The 25,135-nt window shown below is 42.5% G+C and overlaps 1 protein-coding gene across 1 annotated transcript in view; it reads left to right on the top strand.

The window, feature by feature from the left end:
* LOC106730358 (casein kinase I-like) overlaps positions 1–25,135 on the top strand; it is a 69,436-nt gene that overhangs the window by 25,807 nt on the left and 18,494 nt on the right. The gene's annotated exons all lie outside the window — the stretch shown is intronic.

The raw sequence follows: 25,135 nt of genomic DNA, 5'->3' as shown, positions 1-25,135 counted from the left end.
TCTGTGAACACAGGACTGTTAGCATAATGACATCTTTCTTTGTGCAGTGCTTTAGTAACTGGAGCGTGTTCCCATATACCAGCGTAATTACAACCAGGAAGGTTCCACTGTCGTATTACGATTCTGTCAGAGCCCCTCATACCCGGAGGGGTCTGGGCTCCCTCCCCCTGCTGCTTAGCCCCAGGGTGTGGGTCCCTCTCCAGGCTCCACCACAGTCCAGCCAGAACACAAAAGGCAACAGAAGTTGGCGCACCTGCTACTGTCGCCACGGCTCTAAATGTTCTCCATCGCCGGCCACTCTAGCTGCGCCCCGGCAAGCTCGTTAACTGTGTGCCCTGCAGGCCTGCAGCGAAGCCAGTAGCTACTGACCACTGAAGTGCCGCCGCCTGAAACAGGGCCTCGTCTCCTTTCTAGGATGATAAAACTGAAGCACCGAGAGGTTATACCATTAATTTTCCCTTCGAATGCAAACGGGGGGGGGGGGGGGGGACAACAGAGAGAGGCAAGTCACAGAGGGAAAACTCAGTTCCCTCCGTGCAGAGGGGGAGAGTTAGGCTAATATTTGGGTGGCTTCCTGGGAAGATGAATTGGATTCATCTGGTCATTTGCTCAACCCAACTAGTAAGGGGCAAAACTGGAACTCCACCCTTGCTGCGGTCCCTGGAGAATTCTTGCCCTCCCTCTACACCGGCGAGCCCCACCCTGGGCTGCGGGGTGCAGTCATGGGGAAGCTTTAATCCCACCGCCAGGCCACGCCCTGGACCGGTCCTCGGAGGCTCTGCGGGGTGACTCCAGGATCAGGAAGTCCTGCTTTATATTCTACTGCCAGTCTCATCCCCCAGCCCGAAGCCACATGGACGCCTTTCTTTTTCCAGTCTGCACTCAACATGAATTAACCAGCCAGCTGGAGGATGGCAACTATATGACCATTTAAAGTTTACGTCACAAACTTGTAACTTCACTAGAAACAAAGAGACCAGCTTTTCCCTGAACAGCTGAATCCCACCCCCACCCCACCCCCTTTCCAAGAGGCAAGACAGGAGTTCCTCTTTCTAGAAGGATCTCTGACCAGCACTCATTGTTCCCATACAGCTTTCAGAATCCCATGTGTGCGCTTCTATTTAAAGTCTGTCTGTCTACAGAAATGCTTCAGGGAGCAGACAATCTGGTGTCTCCTTTACTTTTGGTTACTTTGTGCTGGAAATAAACTTCCGTGTTTTAGCTGACAAGTGGAGGCAGAACCCCGCAGAAAGGAGGCCCAGGAGAAGACCGATCATTAACAAAGCCCACACCCGAGCTGCGTGCACCAGCGCAGCTGGCTGCTCTGGTGGGTGAAGAGTGGAGCACGGGGCTTCAGCGCCCGTCAGGAAGTAAGCACCGCCCTGAGCGACCCCAGCGGCCCCTGCCCGGGTCACTGCGCCGGCCTCCCACCATCCCGCGGAGCGGCCCCACGTGGGTCTGCAGGATGGCCCTTGAGCTGGGCCATCCTTGTGCTTACCTTGTGCTGCGCTATTGTTAATCTTCTGAATATTAGCCCTGGGTCAAGTTCACGCTTAGGAGTCAAATGACCTGGGCCTCATCTGTCTCCACTGTTTACACACCTTGTCACGAGGTCTTAGTCTCCTCACCTGTAAAACATGAAGTTTAAAGAAACTGTCAAGTTTGGGCCATGATCAATAAATGATACTCAAGTTTTTTTGCCCACTTATGAATGATGGACTCTCACATCCTTGACTCTCCTCCTTCCACCGGCTAAGGCTTGTCTGTCAGACCTATGGAATTGTCCAGAAAATCCAGCTATGGTTCAGTCACCTAGAGGGCTGGGAGGCTGAGGCTGCTGCTTCTGGGGGCTGTTGTGATTGTTGTTAGGGATGTTTAGCTCATCACACATCTCATTTGGAAATACGTATTTTAACATGCTTCACATTTCTACTGAAACCACAATCAGCATTTAATTCCATGAACCCTTGATGCTCCATGAACCCTGGGTCTTTTTATTTCTGTTGCCCCTTCCCCACTGGGCAGTTGAGACTTTGCCTAAATTCATACCAACAGGCTTTAGTTTTCTGCTTGCTTTTGCCTGTCCCCGCTGGGCAGATTATAAACATTTTGAGTCGTTTTGTCTGGGGGCTGGAAATGATGAACTTCCTGTTTCCAGGAAGTAGATCCTCTTTGATTTCTGAGTGGCCTTAAATTCTGTGTGTCATGGTCAGTTGCTGTTCCCTTACCTCAGGGCCCCTTTCTACCCATCAGAAACTGGAGTTCAAGTTGAAACGTTCTGTCTTCATAGCTGTGTGTTGCTGTGTTTGACGACACCATATTATGCCCCTGATCTGAGTGCAGAATGACCTTAGTATATGTATTAGTTATCTATTGCTGTGTAAGAAATTACCCTAAAATGTAACAACTTAAAAAGACATTTATGCTCTCACAGTTTCTTTGGTTCAGGAATTGGGGGCAGGGCTTAGCTAGCTCCTCTAGCTCAGGGTCTCTCAGAGGCTGCAGTCAAGGTGTTGGCCAAGAGCTACAGTCATCTCAAGGCTTAAGTGGGAGATGATTCACTTCTAAGTTCACTCAAGTGGTTGTGGGCAGGTTTCAGCTCCTGGCAGGCTGTTGGCCAGAGGCCTCCCTTTGTCCTTTGTCTCATAGGACTCTCTGTAGGCCAGCTCACAACATGGCATCTGACTTCATCAGAGAGAGCAAGCAGACACAGCCAGAGAGAAAGCAGAGGTGAAACAGCAATCTTTAGAACTTAATCTTGGAAGTGATATCCCACCACTTCTGCCATGTTGTCTTTGCCAGCAGCAAGTCACTGTGTCCGGCCCTCACTGAATGGGAGAGGACCACACAGGATGTGACCGCCAGGAAGTGGGGATCATGGGGGCCAGCCCCAGTGTAATGGTGCAGTGTGGCATAAAATTAAGAAACTCATGTGGATTTAAGTGGCAAAGTGTTTGGAGATCACTGCTCTTTGCCAGTTTATTCCCAAACATCAACACCACACAGAAAATCAGGGAACTCTAGGCTAGAACTGTATATAAGTCCACCAAAATGTTTAAAATGACTACTATTTTGGGGGATTAAAAAGGCTTTACACAGTGCCTTTATAAGACTCCACTGAAAAAACTTAATGAAAAGGGCATTATTCGATAAAATATTACCATATTCTACATTGGGCAAAGACATTTTAAGGCTAGGAAGGCTTTCATGGTGTGAGAACACAAACTTCTGAATTCTTTTGGCTTTATGCATCAAACATTGTTTTAAACAATTCAATTTCATTTGACCTGTTAAATCAGTGAATGCACACCCACTTCTGCCGTATGTATTGTTTACATAGAGCGAGGCAGTTTGTGGTCCCAGACTACTTCCATCGAAGACCAAAATTTTCTGACACCTGCTTATCCAGTGGCTCTTTACAAAGGAATTGTTGTGTGCCTGTTGCCTGACTGGGTACATCACTTCCCTCAGTTTCCTTTCTGGTATGTGATAACCTGGTTTGGCTTCCTGCGCCCAGGTATTTTTCTACTAACACCAGCCATGTAATGCCTCCTCCCGGGTCTGCATCATTTTCCAGCAGTGGTTCTCAGTGAGGGTGGTTTTGTCCCCAGGGGACTTGGGAACGGAATGCTATTGGCATCTAGTGGATCAAGGCTAGGGATGCTGCTAAGTTCTGCAGTGTCACAGGACAGGCCCCCACATCAAAGAGCTATCCAGCCCCAAATCTCATTGGTGCCAAGTTGAGAAACTTGAGTCAGGGTCAGCGATACTTCTTTCCATCCCTAGGGGGAATGTAACACTTTATTCTGTCGGTTAGTTGGTTCAATCTCAAGTTAACCTGGGTTCTGATCTCGCTCTTGTTTCTCCCCGATTCTAATGGCTGGGGTTCCTGTATTCAACCTTCTCCCTTGATATCCTGGGTATCTTGCACCTTGGATCCCAGGTGGCTTGCTCTGGGGTAGTTCCTGCACGCCCAACCTTGCTGGAGATACTAATGCAGAACCTAAGTTCTGAGACCTCAGACCAGGGTCCTCCTGCCTCTGATTCACAGGCAGTGTGAGCACAAGCTGATGTCCTTCCTGCTCTTTCTAGCCAATCCCTCATCACCGCCTGCTGGCTCCTGCCTGTCCCCGAACCCTTTCTGGCACTCACTGCCAGTCCACCATTCCTACCCCACCCCCATGCTCCTGCCATTTGTTCCAGTTTTTGATGGTGCCTGTCTGAGGTCTACCAGATGTTCTATAGCACAGCCCTCTGAGCTTCCCTCATACAGTTAAATGCGTTCTGGTCCAAACTTCTGTTTTTTCCCAGTCCTGGAGTCTAGTTTCTAAGATCTTGCTTCTCCTAGTCTAGTCCTTCCTATTGCCTGATAACCTTTTGTTCTGACCCACAAGATCGATCCAGCTATATGTTGAGTTATGCTGGAGCAGCCAATAAAATCATAGAAAATAAACTGATTAAATGGAAGATGACTGGTTTTGTGGTGGTAAAATGGCAACCAGGAGAGCCTTCTGGATGAATTTTTCAATCTTCCAGAATTTTTTGATTGGGATTTTTGTTTGTTTTTTGAACTGCAGTGTGGGGATCAGAATATGCCACCTCAAAATACGTCACTTTGGCATAAGGATTATTTTGAGCTGAAGAAAGTTGAGAAAGAGCAGATACCAAAAAATGCTTTCTCCTCTCCCCACCATTTGCTTAAAAATGGGATATAAAATTCCACTTGTCAAGGTGTCTCCCTCTCTCATACCAGGAAGAGGACAGTTCTTAGACTCTTAATCACTGGAGACAATTCTAGACTTATCAGCCCAGAGACAGCACTGAGAGGACTCTCCCTAACACACTTCACTAAATAACTGTTACCTTCCATTAGTTTTCCCCTATTTACTTTCCCATAGTTTGCCACCCTTCAAAGGCTAAACTTCTTTTTGTCTTGTCACTTCTTTACAAATGTACTGTTCTTTGTTAAGATGCCGTACAAGCCCCAGGTTCTGACACCCCTCTGAGTTACCCATCACTGAGTTTCTCCCGTGTTTACACACCCTGCTTGTGTTAACACACTTTTTTCTCTTGTGAAGCTGTCTTTTGTCAGTTTAATTCCACGGCCCCAACTGCAGAACCTAGGAGGGCAGAGGGAAAGGTTTTTTCCCTCCTGCCCTACAGTAAACACAATTGAAAAGCTGGCTCTGGTATGTTTAGGAAGGCTGCTGCTGCTGCTTTGCTTTTAATTTAATGGCAATATTGGGGATTGAACCCAGGACCTCATGCATGCTAAGCATGTGCTCTGCCACTGAGCTATACCCTCCCCTCCTAGGAAGCCCATTTTTGAGGTTTACCATCTCAGTCAAAAAGAGAGGAGGGTTATCAAAAGGCAAGAAGGAAGACTAGGAGAAATGACGACTAAATGCAGCATCCTGGGTGGGATCCGGGAACAGAAAAAGGACATCAGTAGAAAAACTGGTGCAATCCAAATAAAGTCTGAGGTTTGGTTAATTATCATGCATCAATGTCAGTTTCTTCATTTTGACAAATACGCCACAGTCATGAAGATGTTAACCAGGAGGAAACTGGGTGACGGGTTGAAAAATAAACACAAAGGGGAAATTTGGGGAATTTTTATGCTGTGAAAAAAGTCTTTCCAAAAAGTCTGAGGACATAGTTTGTGTTTTGTTTTGGTTTTAAAGAGGATGTGATTCCAAGACCACTTCTGTTTCCTCCCCTGTCCAGATGCCATCTCTTAGGTCAAGACTGAGAGGCAAGCATTTTCTAAGAGAACCGCATGGTTGGTCCCTGCATTCTTCCCAGCTCAGAATGGTTTGAAACAGATGTTTCCAGGCAACCATTTTGGGACATTATCCTTTTCCATGCTGAGAAACTCACACACAACCTCATTTGTATTTGTTAATTTCTTCCAAATACATCACTGTCTAATGTAGTAATAGCGTTCCATCACAAACACATCAAGTCTTGGCTTCAGTGGCCTTGCAGAAGTGCGCACTGTTATCAGAAAGGCTTAGCCAAGCCCCTAGGTGAAGGAAGATGAGAATTTCACTTTGTAGCACTTCCAGTGTGAGTGAATCCACATAAGCCAAGTGCCCATTCTTCAAACATGGTTTTCCCATTTATTCTGGATGGCTACAGCTATAAAGTCTACCACTCTAGGGGCAGGTACAGATGCATTTGGCAAACTCCACCAGCAGCTATAACGAACCCCTCCCCCTTGTGACCGCCAGATTGTCAAACAATGCATTCAACATGATAGCTCCTCACTGTGACATCTTCCTGCAGCTAGGGAGAGGCCAAGCATAATTTTTCAGAGTAAAGCTTCCAGCAAGTAAATAATTACTGAAGGTTTTCCCTAAGGTGTTTTCCAAGGTAATATGAGCAAGTACAGTTAAGAGTATTTTGAACATGTATTCTCTCTGCAGAATAGTAAGAAGAATATTTAAGAATCTGCTGCTGTTTTATGTAGCATGTATTTGCTCTCTTCAAGAAAGACGTGACAAGGTTTTTTAAATGGAGGATGTGATTTTCATTCAAGATCATGCCTGTTTTCAAATGTGTTCAACCAGTATCAGAATATTATTAAAGAAAATGAAGCCAATCCATACAGCCAGTGTCTCCCTTGTAAGATAAAAAGTTAATATAAAATAAATAAACCTTGGTTCAGAATGAAATCATTGACGATACAACTGTTAGTCAGAATAATTTGAAATGGTAAAGAAAAATATTTCCTTCCTTCATAGATCCTGTTGTTCTTACACTGTGAATGGCACTCTGCTCATTTACCGCTTGTCTCTGCCAGGCAGACGAACATGCGTATGCCACGGTCCAGGACATGGAAGCGCTAACTTCCACTTTTAGCTCTGTGATGTGCACACGCCCCAGGGCTTTATGGGATACAGCCCTTGTGGGATCAGTAAGTTACAAGGCTGAGGTCCTTGATTTCCCTATAGAGTTCCAGAGTCCTCTCCTTGGGGCTGTTTCAGCATTTGGCATCACAAGCCACAGAGATCGAGAGAACAGGAACTGTCTCCAGGAGAATGCCCACAATAAGCAGTCACTGGCATTTTCAGTTACATGATATCAGTGATACTGTAATCCTGGGTTTCTCAATCTTAGCTCTGTTGACAGCTGGGGCCGGATAATTCTTGGCTGTGGGAACTCTCCTGTGTATTGGAGGATGTTTAATAGCATCCCTAGTCTCCACTCACTTGATGCCATTAACACCCCCCACGTCATGACAAGTAAACTGTCTCCAGATATTGTCATATGTCTCCTGGGGGGTCATAGCAAACCATCCTCACTTCTCTCTATCCTCCACTGTTGAGAATCACTGCTGTAGTCAACTCAGCAGAAATATCTGACCCAGAGAGTTAGGGAACAGGTGAAAAACATTAAAATACCAAGAATGGTGCTTCAGGTTTAAAGGCGAAAAAAGCCCATATGTTACTGTCTTGTTAATACAGGCAGGATGCTGCAAATGCAGGCTACAGGGCAAACATGTGGGAGCTCTGCATAGAGATGGCCACACCCTTTGCCAGGCCCCTAGGTGACAACGGGTCCCCCTAGAGAAGGCTGCTGGGATTCATCAGCCTGTAGGTGCAAACCAGCCGACCAAAGGAGCCAAGACCCTGTAACAGCCCAGCCTAGGCAGAGGAAGGCACAGAGAAGGCAGAGTTGGGCAGCCATCGGTTTCTTGAGAGTCTTCTTTTTAAAAAAAAAAAAAAAATTGAGGTAAAATTCACATCACATGAAAGTCACCATTTTAACCACTTTGAAGTGTATGATTCATCACTTTTGGTTCATTTACAATGTTGTTCAGCCATCACCTCTAATTCCAGAGCATTTTCATCACCACAAAAGACATCTGTACCCGTGAAGCAGCCCCTCCCTCCCCCTCTTCCCTAGCCCCAGACAACCATTCATCTCTTTCCCACTGGTCTGTGGATTTACTGATTTCTGGGCATTTCATAGAAATGCAGTCATAGAATATGTGGCCTTTCTATCCAGCTTTTTCACTTGATATAATTTCTCCAAGGCTCATCTGTGTTGTAGCACCACGTATCAGGACCTTGTTCCTTTTTATTGCCGAATAACACTCTATTGTATGGATTTAGCTCATTTTGTTTATCCATTCATCAGTTAATGGATTTTTGGGTTGTTTCCACCTTTTGGCTGTTGTGAATAGTGCTGCTATGAACACGTGTGTACCCATTTTTATTTGAACACTTGTTCTCAATTCTTTTGGTCATATACGTAGAGGTGAAATTGCTGGGTTATTTGGTAGTTTTATGAAGTGTAATGAGTTTTTAATCTGGAAATCTCAGGTGGTTAATTTTTTTCTATGATTATTAAAAAATCTACTAGGGACCAGACATAAAAACAACATCAGTGATAGCTTTGAAAAAAACCCCAGAATAAGCCTTCTTAATGATGGGTTTCAAGTGGTCTTGGGCAATCTCTGGATGGCTTTCAAGAGAACTTAAAAATCTCTGGAAATGGGGTGTCAATTCTGTGTGTGTGCAAATGTGAACTTTGCTAGAGAGAACGTTAATAGTTGTCAGGAGAATCTCAAAGGGGTCCATGACCCCCTAAAACCTGGAAACCTTTGCATTAGAAATATCACTCAGCTGTTTTAGGAAAAAAGAGTATATTAAAAAGAGAAAAAATAGTGTGGCTAAATATATTACAATTTTATTTGTCAACTACATGTCAATAAAGCTGAAAAAAACAGTCTAATTTGGAAATTCTCATTTTGATGCTTGGGAGTGATGTGACCCTTGGCAAACATAACCATTTCTCAGCTTCCACATCTGTGAAATGGAAGCAATGACGATGCCTGTCATGCTGTGTTATCAGCTTTAAGTGAGAGCCTGTCTGTGGACCCGTCTAACAGCTTGGCACAGGGCGGAGCTCAGGATGCGCACACTGCCCAGGGGGACCGTCAGCCCATGTTCAGAATGTTCGACAGTTCTCTCCCTCACCCAGTGTGCCTTGACACCTTGTCTTCTGTTGGAAGACCAAGCACCATAGCAGACTCTTTGGCTGCTAAAAATAAATACGTAAAAGGAAACTAAACTTAATGTTCTTAGGAATCTCTCCAAATAAATAATCTCTTGAAATATATTATTTTTAGGGGAACACTGATATAATTAAGTTAATCAGTTCAAATCCCTCTCTTACCAGTTTGATTCTGTCTTCTACCCCTGACCATTGGTGCTGATGGTTTGGGGGGTTTTTTTGTTTTGTTTTTGTTTTGCTATTTTCTTTCTTTTATTTTTTCTCCCAGTTTTTGTTCTCAGATAGCCTAAGTTAATAAGAAATGGCTACCTCAGGGCACCATCATTCATCCAGCCCAGCAGCCAGGAGCCGTGGCATTATCTGCGAAGCATCTTTCTCCCCTACCCCTGCCCACCCCTCCCCTGAATCCATATCACTTCTTTCCCATGGTAGCGCCCTAACACAACTCTGCCACTGTCTTTCTCTCTCTCCTAAATTACAACAACCTTCTAAATGGTTCCCTGCATTCATCTCCCTACCCTCCCAACATCATCCATTGGTTCTCACCACTGCTGCCCAGGTGATCTTTTTATACTGCCAGTTTGATTAAGCCACCCTTCTAGAAAGGCTTTGTGGCACCACTTTATCCTCTGCATAAAAGCTAAAATGTTACCAGACAATACTGTCTAGTGTGGTCTATACTCTCCATTCTGGCATCATCTCCCATCATCCCACTCCCTTTCAGAGTTACTTCCCATTTCTTGAGCATGCCGAGCTGTCTCCTGCCTCAGGATCTTTGCACATGCTGGTTCCTCTGCTTGGAACACTCCCCACCACTACCTCCTCCACCTGCTCACACCTATCGACCCTTGAGGTTTTAAGACAAACGCTAAATTCTCAGAAACACTATAGCTTCACCTCCCACTCACAGGTTAAGTGAACTCCCACTGTGATTCTCAGGGCACTTATCACAATTACAGTTACAGTTATCTGATGATCGGATTACAGTTTGTCTCACCCAGTAGAATAGAAATTCCATGAGGGCAAGAACTTTGTTTTTGCTTACCACTGTACTGCCAGCACTTTACAGTCTATGTGCACACATAATTCCTGAATAAAGGAATGCTAAGTTCATCTGTAATGCTAAATATGCAAAATTCTGACACTAAATTTACCTAAAGGAGAAAAAAATATTTTTGAGAGAGTTACATCAGAGGATCTCAAAGAGTGGTCCCCAGGCATCTAGGAGTCCCCAACTCTTTCAAGGGTTCTGGGAAGTCAAATCTATTCTCATAATATTTCCAGTATGGTATTTGTCTCTTTCACCACGTTGATAATGGCACTAGTGTTACAGAGTGATGGGGAGTGAACTATTTAGTTGCTAACAGTTTAACTACTAATCACAAATTAAGACGCATTTTCAACCTTGAAGAAGTAATCTAACAAGACTGGACCATAGATGGACTGCTCTTTAGTACGTTCTCCTCTATATTTTCTATGCTTGAAATAATTCGTGATAAAATAAGAGGCAAACCACAGTGGTAAAAAAAGGGAAATAGAGTGGTATTCAAAGTGGGAACCAAAGGGCAAAGACCCCCAAGCAATACAATTTAGATACAATTTATTCTTTACCCAGATGCTTGTGTAATTTTCCCCAAGCCCATCATGGAATGGATTTTATCTTGAAGCAGGGCCTCTTCTCCTCCCTGCCAGTTTTGGGACCCAAGTCTGCATTTACTTCGGGGAATACAGCAGAGAACCTGAGACACCCAGTTCCCACCACTGGGCGTGCGGGCCCCTCCAGGGAATTCGGGACGGAGCTGCTGCAAGTCTTCAGCCAACCCATCCTCCACACACACTCTCATCCTGAGCGACTGTTTTTACAGAACGGTTGACTGCTAAAGGAAGCCTGCTCAGTTCAGGGGCAAAGAGCTGCTTCCTGGCAGTGCGGCAGAAACACAACTGGCCCAGAGCAGTCACTCTCTACTGTAGACTTCGGCTTCTGAGAACTGGCACCTGCTCCCCTCTACAGAAGTGGTCAAAGATGTTTGTATTTTGTGGTTGGTGAAGAGGATGACAGAACTGATAAAAATGCAACCCTAACACTTTTAGCTCTTAGCCCTATTACTGTCCCAAATATTTCCTTTGGGAGTTCTATTATACATACAGGATCTGTTTTTAGGTCAGATTAACATAATGAAACACACAGATTTTCACCATACCATTCCATGAGTCTTGACTAATGCAGACCATACCACCTAACCCAAACCCCTGTGGTGGGTCATTACTTTCCCTCCAGAAAATTCTCCCTGGTCTCTTCCTTCCCAGCCCCAAATCACCACCCTCTCCTCCTTAGAGGAAATCACCATTTGACTCTGCCATCTTGTTGAGTTTTGAAGTGTATCTGGGATTGGGGAGGGAGGAGGCACGTTTCTGAGAGTTCTTATTCATTAAATGAGTTGAGTTGTAGATTTATCCAAAGGGGCTCTGCCCAGTTTTGAACTGGAGACCAAATTCTCACAAGAGGGCTTTTGATGAAGGCTTAACTGAAATCCATTTTCCCCAAAGTTGCTTCTGTTTCCATGGACATAACCTTGGCACTATATCCAGGAGATGTCGGTGCTTAAGGGCCAGGGAGGAAAATATATAGCTAAGTAAGGGAATCAAGACTCAAAGTTAAAATCTAGCTCTTTCTTGAAACTCATCATTTTTATGTCTATGTTTTGTATCAAGAGGCTGCAGATGGGGGTCTAAACTTTAAGCCTATCCCCAGTCTGAACCATCTGTGACCTTGGATAAATTACTTCCCACCCCTGCACTTCTTCCAGCTATAAATATCTCTGTATTGATTTCCACTACAAGAGATAGCATAAATCTTGTAGTCCCAGAATTTGGGACAGTGGCTTGTTTATGTGCATCCAACCTTCTTCAGCTTCAAGGAAAGAAAAAGTGGCCCTGGTCCATGATGTCTAATGAAATGAAAGCAAACTCCTTCAATCACAGTGCAAGAGGTATTAAAGAGCACGTTCAGTGACAAAATTACCCTTAAACTTAAGGGCCACTTCATGGGGGATGACAGAGTTTCCAGAATTTTATTCATTATCAAATAAATCTGGGTATTTTATATTTCCTGCGAGACTGTTTTTCAGATGTCATTAGTCATACATATGCAAAAAAGCAGAGCTGCCTTCCCAACTCAGCTGAAGTCACTCTTGTGTTGTTTTGTTCATTAGAATGTTCAGGAAGGATTCATTTCTGTTTGGTTCACACAATAAAATAGCTCCAAATGGCTATGATTCCCAAACAGTACTTTGTTCCCAGAGAACCACACGCCAGAACATTGAGGGGGCTGACTTCTGCGGTGGGAGCTCAGCTGGGCCATTTTCAAACAGAAACCAGCTCTGCCTGGAAGGGAGCTGTTCTCCCTGGCGGCCCGGAGAAAGAATGTCCTTTGCCTCCCTGTCGGAATCTGTGTTCCCTGCCTGGTGGTCTTTGCTTCCATCCCTGCTCTTTCCTACTCTCCAGCCCATGAGGATTCAAGTAGAAACCTCAGTGTGAATCTCCAAAAAAAAAAGCAATCACAAAGTCAATTAAGCAAAAAGGTAGAGGAACCCTTTCTCTCCTCTCAGGCCGTACGTATTTCTTGGTGAACTCTGGGTTAGGAGGCAGGGTCATGTGAACGCCTGTTTTATGCATTTGGTGTCCCCCACCATTCCACAAACCTGCGGGGGTTCACGGCCAGTGTCCCGGCGTGAGATGAGGAATCAAGCCCTCAGTGCGCAGCTGCAATCTGAGCATGGGAACGCTGAAGGAAGATTTAGGGGTTCGAGCTTCCAGTGCCTGAACCCCCTTCCCTGAGCTTTGGTATCCTGGGCTGGAACCGGGAAGTGAGGACCTATGTGCTTGAAAAGCTTCTCATAGACTTTAACACGCATAATTCTTACCTGAGGGTCTTGTGAAAATGCAGTCTGATAGCCACAGGTCCGAGGCGGGGCCGGAGCCTGCTCTTCTCAGGAGCGCGGAGGGGTGCTGGGTCTGCGGGGCACCCTTTGAAGAGCGTGTTCTGGGGCCAGGCGCGGGTGAGGTGCCTGGCTTTGAAACATCTCTTGAAATGCTCACAAAGTGCGATGCAGGTGATAGTACTCCAGGTCACGTGGAAAGAAACGGGCTCGGAAAGGTCAGGAGAGTGCCTGGAGTCCCGCAGCTGGTGAGCGTTAGAGCTGAATGCTGAACTCAGGAGTACCTGGTTCCCCAGCAAATGAGGGAACTGCATTAAAGCCGCGCTTCCCGGAGTGCGCGCCCCAATCCTGCAACACCAGCATCACCTGGGAACCTGTCGGAAGTGCAAACTCTTGGGTCCTAGCTCCGACCTATTCAGTCAAACTCTGCCGGTGCCCCCTGCAATCTGTAGTCTATAACAGGTCACCCCCACCCCCTTGGGTGATTCTGCTACCTGGTCCACTTTGAGAACCACTGCATTAAATCATTGCTTCTCAGACCTTACTATGCACGCGAAGCCCTGGGGATCCTGTTAAAGGCAGACTCTCTGCAAGTCCAGGGTAGGGCATGACGGTGTGCATTTTCCGCCAGCTCCCAGACGCTGCTGGGCCAGGACTGCATTTTGAGCAGCAGGGAAGGGGGTGATCTTTCCCTTCAAGGGGAGGACTGTTGAGTTTCTGTGAGCTTTATTCTTCACGCGCAGATGGGGCGGGGAGAAAGAAGCAGAGAGTACATTCCTGAATTTAACTGCAGAACCGGCACCAAGCAGAAAGCTTGGAATTCAGTCTAAAACCTCAAACACCGAAGACAAGATAGGCACTTGCTTCAAATAAAAAATTCTTCTTTGGGGTTCAGCACTGCCCTCAGAGAACGGAGATACTTCTCCTGCAAAGACCTGGTGTCCTGGGATTCACAGCCTTGCTCGGTCTCTTCTCCACGTGGCTGGATGGGGGCGGGGGGAAAGGGGAACTCGACCAATTCATCTTCTCTGTAAAATAGCACATCCGATCGGCCAGTTTGCTCTTACGGAATAATACCAGGCCCCAAAGAACATGCAGTGTCCTTGCGTTCCAAGTTCAGGTTCATTGTTCTCATCAGTGGAGAGGAGTCAGAGTCAAACTTGCGGTATGCCACTTGAGTGATTCCCAGGGCTGCTGATAAACAGGCTTGGCTTGGTACGACCTGTTTTGACTCATTCTCCTGAGAATTGGTGTGATTCTTTCCTCCAAGAAAGGCCTTTCTCCATCACAGGGATGAGGTGTCTTGTTCCATCCACCTCGGCTGAACCGCTCATCCTTCCCCAGCCAATACTGGATTCTCCTTGGGAACTCGCCACATCTCCAAACCGTTTCCTTTGCGATCCCAAGCCCCAAACTTCGCAAAGCCAGATACATCAAATAATCAAAACTTGCTTTTACTACGACCTTGGACATTAATTACATCTTACCTGCACTTTTCCTTTTGCTCTTATGGCTGCCTGCTAGCTTGTGTCCACTGATGGTTCGGGGAGGTCACAGGGAAGGGGAGAAATCATTTTATATCTGGGTAGATCTTCTACATGTAAACGTGGCTAATCAGGTGTGCTGGTCTGCTGGGGAGGGTGTCAGCCGGGAGCAGGCAACACTCCCAGCAGTTGGGACAGTGAATGCCTCGTTCCTGAAGGTGGTCCTGAGAGGTGGTCCAGAGACCCTCTGCACACCCGGAGGAGGGCCCCCCCCCATGCTGTATTGATGGTTCCTATTGCTCATCTGTCTTTGTTTGAACTTCTTTAGAATACACCATGAGGCTAGGATGTACATCTCTTTATTTTTGCATCCATACCTAACACAGTGTCTGGTTTGGGGAAGAGCCATACGTTTTTATTGAACAACTTTTTTAAAACTTGAAAAATATTCTATAAGTTCTTACTATTATTGGCTGCAGCCTTCATTTCCTTATTATTTGCCCTTAGCCACCAAAACATGTTTATGTTTCATTTCTGAGATACTGTCAAATTGAAAGCATTCAAAGCTTGTATGTTACTTCAAGAACTCCTTCTACAGCCATACTGTTAATCTTGATTAATTTTTATCACATGTTCTGCATCGAAAATAGCTGTGTTCAATGGAACTTAGGGCTGGGATGCAAATGTTCTAATATACATGGTGCAGCCTGGGCCTCGGTCTGCTGTGATTTAGCATCACAGTTGGGTGCCCTGGTACCAAGCACACAGTCCCTGGTGTAATAGACCGAGTAGGAATGCAGAATCTGTTTAATCAGGATCTTGACTGATATGACTCATCAGGAGGAAAGGCAGATGCTAGTTGTCCAGGTGTAGGGCAACTTTAACTACACTGCAGATCCATCCCAGAAATTCACTATGTCGTCGGCAGTTCCCTCCACGGTGGACGGACCCGGAACTGCCGTGGTCTGGTTCAGTCCTCTGTGGTCTCAGTTTGGGATATTTTCTTAATGAGGCCACTGAGTTGCTGAGGTTTGCTTATGGTATTTGAATTGAAGCAGAATAAATCAGATGACATTCACTTCTCCATCCTCTTACTTTCTGCCTCAAGGGCATTTTAATTGATTTAATCTTTATTTCCATGTCCAAAGTTCATAAATTTGATCCTAGAATGGTTTAGCTATTAAAAGAAAATCTTTCATTCCTCTCAGGCTGTATTTTTTAACTTTTTTTTTTTTTAATTGAGGTATAGTTGATTTACAATGTTGTGTCAGTTTCAGGTGCACAGCAAAGTGATTCAGTTATACATACGTATATGTATTCTTTTTCAGATTCTTTTCCATTATAGGTTATTACAAGATATTGAATATAGTTCCCTGTGCTGTATAGTAGGTCCTTGTTGTTTATTTTACATATAGTAGTGTGTATCTCTTCATCCAGATGCCTAATTTATCCCTTCCCCTCTCTCAAGCTGTATTCTAACAAGATTGTCCAGTTGATTGAAGTGGTCTTTCCATGAAAAAAAATAAAAATACAGCAAAGATGTTGCAACCAGAGAATTCTCTCCAACACTGAAAAAGCAGATTTAAAACTCCAAATCTTTTGAGTTCTTTACAAATCCTTAATAATATATTCTAGTCTTGGCAATGAATATTATATGATAATATTGATATTGAAAAAAACTGTTTAAGGTTCCACCTAAAAAATATTTGCAAAAATTCATACCAGGTTAGCAATGTACTCAACAACACACTTTCTATGTTCCACTTCCATTTGTTGTATTTCCAGTTATATAAACTTTCCCTAGAGAAAGAGGAGTAATGTTGTGAATTAAACGTGTCAGGTAAATGGATATGGGTCTTTCTCTTGATATGAACACTTCATGCAAAATTCTTTCCAGGAGGCATCCTTGAGAGTTCCTGAATTAGGTTATTTGAAGTTTTTTTTTAAATCGGTTTATTGCTCAGTATTTAACTATAAGCTATAGCCTTATTGCCATCATCCAAATGCCAGCAATTCTGATCATGAGAACAGTGTCTCATCAAAGTGCCAAACCCTAGTGGCTGCTCTAAGAGAGCAGAGGTGCAACCGATCTTCAGTCCAGAAGCCCCTGACGTTACAGTATGAATTAAACAATTTCAAGATTTACCTATTCCTTGTGGAATAGGAGCAAAAATGTCACACTTGATTTGCAATCTCCCCACAGTCTCACAGCAGTTTGCAACATGAAGGCTGATTCAGCTTCTGTCAGGGAACAAGAGATGCACACGAGCTCTACAGACGACCACCGAGTGCAATCCCTCTTCCTTCTTCGAAAAGAAGTTTAACTGTTTGCAATGTATTAAATCCGTTTGATGGTGAATTGCTATTTCAGTCACAGAAGCTGGTTCTGAATCTCAAAGTGGGAGAATATGTCTTTATGAGTTTTTCAGCTCAAATCAATGTTTCATGTTAGGCTGTTACATTAAAAAATGAACTTGGAAAAAATATGAAAAATGTATGCTTCATGCTTCTCATACATTTCAATGCCAGATTTTAGTGTGAGATACAGCGATGGTTGTCATGACAACAGAGCGATCCAGGAGCCGCACTTATGCATCTAAGGAAAACTGGCAGTCAGGGAGAGCTGCTCTGGTCAGAAATAACTGTCTTTTTTTTGAGGAGTGGCAATTAGGTCTATTTATTTATTTTTAGAGGAGATATTAGGGATTGAACCCAGGACTTTGTGCATGGTCTCTACCGCTGAGCTGTACCCCCCCCCCCCAGAAATAAGTGTCTTGTTCCTCATCATCTAGTTATTTTGCCTTGTACATCAATTATCTAGATTTGGGGCTCTTAAAATTGCTGCTCATCTATCTAAACTTTAGGTTCTAAGCTTTTCCTCTTGCTTATTCCTAGGATATTTGAGCAGAAGCAGATAAACAAAGTGGGTATGTGTCAGGTCCCTTGGTCTCAGTGGCTTAGGAAATCGGCATAATTGATGAGATGGAGTTGAAGCAAACCATATAATCAAGGAAAGGTGAACCTATGTAATTTTGAGTTAAATACTGTGATGATAATTAGTTATCTAAATGATAAGAGGATTGCTTTGGAATAAAATACCACACACATGGTCCAGTATAAGAAATATTACTGTCTTTCAACAGAATGGCTGATGCATCTAGTAGGCAGGCACATCAGGGTGGAAACTTACGTGTTATTTTAAATGATTGCAATAAAAATACGTACTTGCAACCAGCTTATGATAGCACTGAGTCAAGTTGAAACCATGGCACTATTACTTCCCTAAGAAGTTTTGAAACCAATAGTTTTGAGAAAGACAGTGGAGTGCTTTTTCTAGTAAAGTTTCTAACTTTTCAAATCTATTAGTGAAAATGCTGTCTTCCACACACGTGCAGTGATTACACACTGTAGGCATTAGGCACTGGCTTGAACTTCAAGTCTAAAAAAAAACAGCTGGTGGTGAAAGTCGCCCTTTTAAATAATAATAGCAAGCTTTTATGAGGGACACCGCTGTTCTGAGTACTTGATTTAATGTTATTTCTCAACCTCAACAACCCTTAAAGTGGACAATACTCCTCATTTCATAAACCCAGGGTAATTGATATTAAGTTACTTTCTCAATCTCAAAAATGTTTGTCTCCTTTTCTGTCATTATATGTTTGTGGAATTTGATTGCAAACTACCTGAAGGCAGATTCTGGGTTTATCTTCCTCACCATGATGTACCTACCATGTAGTTCAGACTGTCTTACGGTAGGCACTACGTGGTCAAGATACACAACGTTTCACGATAGTTTTCCAGCCACAGAGTTCTGTGATAAGCTGTGTTACTTAGCGATTGCTGCATAACGAATTATTCCAAAACTTGGTGGCTCAAAGCAATAAGCATTTATCATCTCCCAGTTTCTGTGGGTTAGGAATTTGAAAGCCGCTTAGCTGGGTGATTCTGGCCCAGGGTCTCTCGTGAGGTTGTAGTTAGGACACCAGCAGGGCTGCCGTCATCTGAAGGCTTCTCTGGGGCTGCTGGATCTGCTTCCAAGATGGTGAGCTCACATGGGTGTTGGCCGGAGACCTCTGTGCCTTGCCACTTGGGCCTCTCCAGAGGGCTGCCTGAGCATCCCCACAACATGGCAGCCGGCTTCCTTGAGAATGAGTGATCAAAGAGAGCGAGGAGGAGACCACAATCCTTTTTCTGACCTAGTTTTGGAAGTCACACACCATCACTTTACTCACATTCTGTTGGTTAGATGTGAGTCACCAGGTACAGCCTGCACTCAGGGGAAGAGGAATTAGATTCTACCTTTTAAAGGAAGGAACACCAAAGAATTTGTGGACCTATTTTCAAGCCACCACATAAGCAGACTTTGGATTTCAGAAAATAATGAAGCTCTTGAAATCCAAGCTCATAGAAAAACACAATTCAATTTAATTTACCAAAAGGAGCTAAAAAAAATATGCCCACATTCAACCTGCCTACACGAAATGTGATGAGTAAAATTAGGAAAGTTTGCATCATTCAAAGACTTTGAGTCTTGGTAATATTATAATATGTCTGAATAATATTGAGATGCCTATTCAAATAAGTCTCTAAAACATAATTATAGAAGTGTAGCATTTTTCTTAAAAGGTCAGGCTCACAATCAGTACCATTATTCATAGGGACTCAAGAAAAAAGACAAATACTTAAAACAGAAAAATCATGTAAAGATAATTTATTAATATCTGTAAGTATCTTGCTTGTACTTACCAGGTCTTCAGATGACCTGTGTTAACTTTACCTGCAGTTGTATTTTTCCAATCATGAAAAGCACCTCATTTAACCTTTGAAAAATCCAAAGCCAGCTGTAAGAGGAAAGAAACTGGATATCTGAAACAATCAAGCTAATTGTACTGTTCCCTAATGAGAAGAGGTTAAAAATTACCCCAAAAGACAAGAGAAAAAAAATGAATGGTGGGGTCTCCTCCTCATATTCTAGGCCCAAACCCCAGATCTCTTTTTCTTTTTAGCAATTTTTTTTAAACTTTTTGAAAAAAATACATGTTATTATAGAAAACTGGAAACTGTAGGAAAATAGAAGAAAATCACCTTCAGAATCAGCTGCTTTAATGATTGGTGTATTTCCTTCACATTTTTAATTTGTATAGATTTTCTTTTTACATTGCTGGAATCACATCCACATATTTTTACATATGCTGCTTGTTTTTTCATTATTAAAGCAGAAACATTTCTCCAAATTATTGCATCTCTTCATAGCTGTTTCTGATGGCTGCATAAAGAAAGGTCCAAGGTATGGCTATTCCTAAGGCTTCACTTCTTCCTCTCATTGGATAATCGGGGTATGTCAACAGCAATAGTAGTAACAGCTAACTTTATTTATTAAGCTTGCGTGTGTGTGTGCCAGGCACTAAGTGCTTTAATCCTTACAACTCGAGAGTGTAGAGTTTTTTGCTTTTGCTGTGTTCTGTTTTTTGTTTTTCAATTGAAGTATAGTCAGTTACAGCATGTCAATTTCCAGTGTACAGCACAATTTCCCAGTCATGCATACATATACACATACACACACACACACACATACATATATACATATATTTGTTATCATATTCTTTTTCATTATAGGTTACTACAAGATTTTGAATATAGTTCCCTGTGCTATATAGAAGAAATTTGTTTATCTATTTTTATATATAGTGGTTAACAGCTGTGTTCTATTTCGCAAATGGGGAAATCAAGTCACAGACAGATTAAAACTGGTCAGTGTGAAAGACGGGATGACCGTCATTAATTCTTCCCTCTCTCCCTCTGCCGTGGGACCCAACGTTGCAATCGTGGAGGTGAAGTCTGCATCCCCGCCCCTTGACTTTGAGCTTAGCCAGGGGAAAGCTTGCAAACTTGACTGGGGCTTTAAAGCTTGAAGGGCACATGTGTGATTGGGCTTGACCTCTTAGGCTCCTGTGATTCCCCATAAGAAAATGTGCCTCTAGTAGCTGCTGGTCCAAGGAGAAGGAAGAAACTTAAAACGAGCCTGCAGCTTGGAGCTAAGCTAAGCCCTCCTAACCCCAAGTGAATCCAGCCAAGCTACAGCTGACCCACAGACCTGTGTATGAAAAACACATGTTTACTGCTTCAAGTTCCTGAGAATTGGGGGGGGGGTGGATTTGTTATGCAGCAATAACTAATTAACACTATCAGTAATAACACACGTCCTTAGTCTGGAGTCCATGAATATCTATCATCAGCAATGGATTTTACTTTCCTTAGGCAATCTCCATGAATATTCATTTTTACCATCCAGCTTTTCATAAGAATTGTGCAATTATTAGAATTCAGTCACCAGTCTTCATTGTAGTATTTGTAAGCAACGTGAATCAAATTGAAAAAGTTAACTTTGCATGGTTGAAGGTGGTAATGAAGCAAATCACTTCTATCTATCACAATATATATGTAGGAGGGGAAATGTTAATTCAGTTATACAAAAATTTAAAATCAAAAGCAGGTAGCTTAGGAAGAAAACAAGAAGGAAACAACTTGCTTTAGGCACACCTTTTGCCTACAGCCTACCTAGCTTCTTGCTCCTAGATTTAGGATTTTTGATGAAGGCTGGGAAGACGGGGTTAAGTATGGGGCTAAAGCCAATCCTAGCTGATGTTGAAATGCAGAATAAAGGACACAGGGCAAGTAGAAGATGAGGAAGAGAGAAAGGCAAGATAATTCCTATCAAGCCTCTAAGTCAACTGTGAACACTAGGATTTTATCCTTTGGCTATTATAGATATTGATTTTAATCAGGTTTAGGTATCCTAATTTCCAAAGCATTTTCTCATGTTTCCATCACGTTCTGAGTCTTTTATAGTGTTTCACAGTGGATCTAATGTGAAACCCCACTGTTTGTGCAGCAGTAACTAAAAACACTCTGACTCCATAGAACTGAAATTACTTTTAGACTGCTGAAAATTCCACTGGTGTGAGAGATAACGATGATCATATTTGGAAAAGGAAGTGTTTGGCTGGGTTGTGTAAAAGAGACACACACACACACACACACGGACCAGAAAGAATTCATCAAGAAGTAGGAGGACATAGGTTTATTTTTCCCAGTCTGAATCTACACAGTCATTATTCTTAAGATGGATCAACTAATGTCAGTGGAGTCTTTTTTTTTTAATTGAGTTATAGTCAGTTTACAATGTTGTGTCAATTTCTGGTGTACAGCACAATGCTTCAGTCATACATGAATATACATATATTCATTTTCATATTCTTTTTCACCATGAGCTACTACAAGATCTTGAATATATTTCCCTGTGCTATACAGTATAAACTTGTTTACCTATTCTATATATACCTGTTAGTATCTACAAATCTCAAACTCCCAGTCTATCCCTTCCCACCCCCTCCCCCTTGGCAACCAAAAGTTTGTAGTCTATGTCTGTGAGTTTGTTTCTGTTTTATATTTAAGTTCATTTGTCTTTTTTTTTTTTTTTTTTTAGATTCCACATGTGAGTGATGTCATATGGTATTTTTCTTTCTCTTTCGGTCTTCACTTAGAATGACATTCTCCAGGGACATCCATGTTGCTGCAAATGGCATTATGTTGACATTTTTATGGCTGAATAGTATTCCGTTGTATAAATATACCACATCTTCTTTATCCAGTCATCTGTCGATGGACATTTAGGTTGTTTCCATGTCTTGGCTATTGTAAATTGTGCTGCTATGAACATTGGGGTGCAGGTGTGTTTTTGAATTAGGGTTCCTTCTGGATATATGCCCAGGAGTGGGATTGCTGGGTCATATGGTAAGCCTATTTTTAGTCTTTTGAGGAATCTCCATACTGTTTTCCACAATGGCTGCACCAAACTGCATTCCAACCAGCATCAGTGTAGTCTTTATTAAAATCTTTTGGGCCACTGATGAAAGATACAAAAATGATTAATAAATTTAGATTCATTTTATAAAGCTTTCTAGATGAGATTTAAAAAGAAAAGCTAATCTTATTCAAATTGGCAAGAATTGTTAGTCAGAAGAATAAAGCCTTTTAAAGCAACTTTCCGGTGGCTTCTTTTACACTTTACTTGCGCTCTTGTTTTCAGAACAAGTGGAAACTTTTCTGATTGCGGTATTATAAAAATAATTTTATTTCCTTTGGTCTCTTGTCTTGACTTTGGCAAAGTATTAGCTTTATTGAAATTGTCAGATAAAAATTCCTTGTCAACTTGAAAAGTCAAATTCTTGCTTCATTTGGGAAAAATAACTGCTAAAACATTGTTTCCGTTTATAATAGATAACTTTAAACCATGCTTCTAGCATAGCTGTTTCAACTGGAAATGTTGGAACAAGGAGTGAAAGAAACCTGGCATGTCTGAGATGTACTACAAACTAGGCACATGCGAAAACATAGGTGGATTCAGTCTGAGAGAACAGAAAAAGTGCTAGTAGAGGGCGCTGTCCAGTCACCTTCTCTCGCCTCCTGTGGTGGGTTGATCAGGAAGCTAAGGAAGCTTAAGGGCACCACGGCACACGTAGGCTCCTTCCAGGGTAATATGTTCGCATGGTCCTGTGTGTTGTTTGTAAAATCTGCAAAAGTAATTTATCTCCCCCACAAATAATTAAGACCGCTGTCTCTTTCCACCATGACTTCCTTTTCTTGTATTGGGTGGCACTGGAGATGGTCATGACATTTTTGAAATCTGACCAAGGTGGAGGTGAATGAGGGAGAGTTTGGTTTTAGTGGGACATATTTGTGTTTCATATTTCAGTGACAACTAGCCATCCTGATGTAGGAAAGGCTTTTGGGGATACTTCTACCACCTACTGGGATGACTCACTTGACATCATGACACTGAGGGCCAGAGGCAAACAATATTGACGCGTGCTGTCATACCTAGAAGCACCAGAAGTACGGCGTAGTAGGGGAGAAAGAAGACTTGAAATACAGAAAGCCAGAAGCTAGTCTGTGGAAAACCTTCCAATCGTGAGGCAGTCAGAATTATAGGTAGAGGATTTAGTTCTCAATAACCCCAAGTCAAAATGGAAGTTCTTTCCCTTTAGGAATAGACTGTGATAGCCCAGTGTATACAATTATAAACTCATTATAAAGTGAAATTATATATATATGTGAAATATATTTCATATGATATATTTTCAAATATGTGAAAAATATTTTAATATGCTTTATATGCATTTTATTATAAATATATCATTTCACTGTATAATTAATGAAAAGTATGTAAGAAATATATGTGCTATACATGAACTCAATAGAAATATATCACGTATATTTGAAATCAATATAAATTATACTGATTGGAGAAATAAATTATAATTGAAAGACTCTTTTAGATCACTAACAAAATCAATAATACATAAAGAGGAAGAAATGAATTTTGAATAGCAGTAATTAAAAAAAGAAGTAATGAGCAAGCTCTTGGATTATCTGCTAATCCAGTTAATGAAAAGAAGTGAATCATATAAGTACATTTGAATAAAATTAAATTTCTTGCCAATTTGACAAGAAATACCAATATTAACAATGGTTAACACAGAAATCAAAATATAGCAGTAAATAAGGACATCAATGACAAACTGTTAAATGAGTGTCATCGGTTCAAAGAATGTTTAAGATTAGTCACTGTGTGTAGTGACTTGAAATGCCCTGAAATCTGAGTGCTTATACATGAAAGAAATGTGATAGGTTTTCCAGACGTGACAACAGAGTCTAAAAATTAACATGACGGTTTTGGCAATGACTGTCATTTCAACTTGAAAATGAATTAGGAAGCCGAAAATCAATTTCTAAACTATCAATAATTTTTTGAAAAATTAATCAATCATGCTAGATAAAGGAAAGGACTTTCAATTCCTGTTACAGAAAACAGTGACAAAATCCTAGTCATTTGAAGAGTTGATCAAAGAAAATCCAGCTAAAAAAATGTAAAAAATATATTATAGGCCTACATCAGGGAGTTAATTAAGATAAGTTATTTTTCTAGATTTTGTGATGCTTTTGGTATTTGCTAACTTCTTTGTGTAATTTGTTGTAATCTTTTTTCTCATTCTAAGTAGATACTTGGATTTATTTTTATACCCAAATTTGAACTTGTGATGTAGTATTCTTTTTTTTGTTAAAAAGGACCCTCAAAATCATTTCAGTTTCAGAGCCACAAAATCTGGGTCCAGTCCTGCCATCCTAACAGGCACAAACAGGCACAAGCGTACACATGTGCATGTGCATGTGCATGTGCATGAACACAACGTGTGTGTGCACACACTAATATCATTACTGCTACTCCCTGACATTCTAGGTGACGGGTTTTACTACCCACTGCAGACATGAGACCTCTGGGATATCACCTGATCCCAAGGGAGTTCTGGTTCACGGAGCCCTCAAAACAGGACTGGACAAAAGCCAAGAAGCTATTGCCACTGGAGAGATTGCTGTGAGCAATGCTGGCTCCAGCCCAGAGGATCTCCAGGGAAGACTCCTTGTTTTCAATCATGGGCACCTCAGGAGTTCTGAGCTCTTTCTGCAGCATCTGGGGGAGTTAAGTTTACTCAGCTCTCTGGGCCTCCCTGGAGGATGCAGAGTCCCCATAGGGTTTTCTAACAAACTCCCCTTCCTGGCATCTTCTGGGCCTTGGAGGACAGCCCAGGTACCACAAGTCCTCTGAGTAACTGCAGGCCCCCAGCTCTG

The sequence above is a fragment of the Camelus ferus genome, chromosome X (assembly GCF_009834535.1).
Source record: "Camelus ferus isolate YT-003-E chromosome X, BCGSAC_Cfer_1.0, whole genome shotgun sequence".
Taxonomy (NCBI): domain Eukaryota; kingdom Metazoa; phylum Chordata; class Mammalia; order Artiodactyla; family Camelidae; genus Camelus; species Camelus ferus.
The sequence above is the reverse complement of the archived record's forward strand: the minus strand, read 5'-3'. Positions and strand labels throughout refer to the sequence as shown.